This window comes from Dama dama, chromosome 31 (assembly GCF_033118175.1).
Source record: "Dama dama isolate Ldn47 chromosome 31, ASM3311817v1, whole genome shotgun sequence".
NCBI classification, from domain to species: domain Eukaryota; kingdom Metazoa; phylum Chordata; class Mammalia; order Artiodactyla; family Cervidae; genus Dama; species Dama dama.
The window spans coordinates 15,379,073-15,381,940 of record NC_083711.1 but is presented as its reverse complement, the minus strand read 5'-3'; the positions used below and the strand labels follow the sequence as shown (position 1 = coordinate 15,381,940).

General features: G+C 36.8%; 1 pseudogene; it reads right to left on the bottom strand.

Moving 5' to 3' along the window:
• Positions 1-726: 726 nt before the first annotated feature.
• On the bottom strand, positions 727-850 carry LOC133050269 (small nucleolar RNA SNORA51; annotated as a pseudogene).
• Between the last annotated feature and the right edge of the window lie 2,018 nt (positions 851-2,868).

Sequence of the window (2,868 nt, the reverse complement as noted above, 5' to 3'; positions counted from 1 at the left end):
CGAGGGAAGTCCCATCATTTTACTTTACTGTTTGTAATAGCAAAGGGCTGGAAGGAAGAGTCCAATGTAAGCTGCTCTCTTTAGGAAGACAGGTTTTAAAGTGTTCAGAATACAAAACCCACTGGAAAAAAAAATAATAATAAAAATTAAAAAAAAAAAATAAATAAAGTGTTCAGAATAAATTAATTTCATAGCTTGAAATTCTGAAAGAGAAAACGTTTCAAGAGAAGAGATAAACTTTGCCCTAATTCTAATTCTAATCACAAATATTATCAATTCTAAAATAAAGGGAGATGAATATTTAAAAATGGTATCTCTATAATGAAGTTATAGAAAAAAAAATAACATAACATGTTTAGACTTTGGAACCAGGCTGTCTAAATTTAAATGCTAATTATTGCATTCACTTATGGAGAGATACTGTCTTTAACCTCTCAATGCCTGTAGGTGAAAGTGAAAGTATTAGTCACTCAATGGTGTCCGACTTTCTGTGACCCAAAGGTCTATAGCCCACCAGGCTCCCCTGTCCATAGAATTCTCTAGGCAAGAATACTGGAATGGGTAGCCATTCCCTTTCTTTCTAAGAAGGAGAGGATATATATACTTTTATCTACATTTTATGGTTTAGTGAGAATAAAATAAGTAAAGAACTTACCAAAATACCCAAGTTTCATATGTAGAAAAAACATAAATTATAGGCATTACTATTAGTTTTCCACTTCATTTCTTTGTCTCCCTATTCACAACACTGACCAGGCAGAGGACCTGGTTTGTAGAATAGATTTATTTTGCCTTCTCTTTCTGTACAGTCATTGTAAGCAAACAGCCTGTGGTAAACACTGGGAAGGCTCAAGGTATTACTTAAAAGAAAAAGTAATAGAATACAAATAGTAAAGAATGTTATAAAATTACTAAATATACACTAAGATGGTCAAAAGGGGGACATAACGCAATAGAGCAGGGTCATACAGACCATATTTTTCCCATTACAACAATATGATGAACTAGAAAAGGATAAACATTATATTCAGTAATGTAACACTGAGGGATAAAAAGAAGGGCTGATTTATTCTCATTTTTCTTGTGAATTATCTGATAAGAATAATCTGCAGAAGGAAATAGATAGGAATGAGCATAAACTCAAGATAAAGAAACATTGAATAAGCAAATATCTCTGATGCTTTAAACAGATAAAAGTCTTAAGTTTAGAATAAATAATATATGACTTGATCAAGTTTTTTACAAAAATATGGACATTGAAAAGGTTCTGGAAAACTGGAAAAAAAAAATTTCTAAATACCCTCCAGCATTCCGAAAGGAAAAAGGGAGTTGCACACTTGCCAGTATTGTGTTTGTGTGTTAAGTCACTTCAGTTGTGTTTGACTCTTTGTGATCCCATGGACTACAGTCCTCCAAGTTCCTCTGTCCATGGGATTCTTCAGGCAAGAATACTGGGGTGGGTTGCCATGCCCTTCTCCAGGTACCAGTATTAATAGTGGTGATAACAGTAATTGTAGTGAGTGAGTGAATGAAAGTCACTCAGTCGTGTCTGACTCTGTGACCCCGTGGACTCTACAGTCCATGGAATTCTCCAGGCCAGAATACTGGAATGGGTAGACTTTCCCTTCTCCAGGGGATCTTCCCAACTCAGGGATCGAGCCCAGGTCTCCCACATTGCAGGCAGATTCTTTACCAGCTGAGCCACAAGGGAAGCCCAAGAATAGTGGAGTGGGTAGTCTATCCTTTCTCCAGTGGATCTTCCCGACCCAGGAATTGAACCAGGGTCTCCTGCATTGTAGGCAGATTCTTTACCAACTGAGCTAGGAGGGAAGCCCGGTAATTGTGGTAGTAGCTGCAATAGCAGCAGTAATAGTGGTTGTTGTTCAGTCACTAAGTCATGTCCGACTCTTTGCTCACCTATGGACCGCAGCATGACAGGCTTCCCCGTCCTTCACTGTCTCCCTGAGTTTGCTCAAACTCATGTCCATTGAGTCAGTGATGCCATCAAACCATCTCATCCTCTGTCACCCGCTTTTCCTCTGGCCTTCAATCCTTCCCAGCATCAGGGTCTTTCCAGTGAGTTGGCTCTTCGCATCAGGTGGTCAAATTATTGGAGCTTCAGCTTCAGTATCAGTCCTTCCAAAAAATATTCAGGGTTGATTTCCTTTAGGATTGACTGGTTTGTTATCCTTGCTGTCCAAGGAACTCTCAAGAGTAATAGTAGTAGTTAATATTACCTGCATACTTGCTATGGACTAACTATAGTACATGGAATACTTATATCAATTTTAACTTCAAAAATGATATAAATATGTGTTATTATTATTAATATTTTACATATAAGAAAAATAAGGCTCAAAGAAGTTAGGTAACTTGGCAAGGTCGTGGAGCTATGTAACTGTGGAACAGAAATGGAATACAAGCAATCTGACTCAGGCGTTCTTATTTTAACCTAGCCCTCCTCAGTACTGAACACAGTATGTTTATGAGTGTATGTATCTTTTGTTTGCAGAAGCATTATGTTATAGACACCTAATATAAATAATATGTAGGCTTTATTTGAAACACAATTTTGAGATAAATAGGATATATAGTAACTTTTCAAGCTATCTGATCTAATTCTTGCTAAGAAATAATAATAACAATCTGATGTTTGGTAAAGGTGATTTGACTTGCATGACCAAGCACTTGCCTGGTGTCTTTACTGAATTATGTGTTGTTTTATTTTCCAACTGGTTACTTTATGACACGTTGGCATTTTTCTAACAGAAACTGACGCCCTGCAAAATAGTGATAAATTGGGATGATATAGCATTTGCCAAAGTTGATGCTTCAGCTTATTTGCTGCTGGTGTAAATACTATAGTTG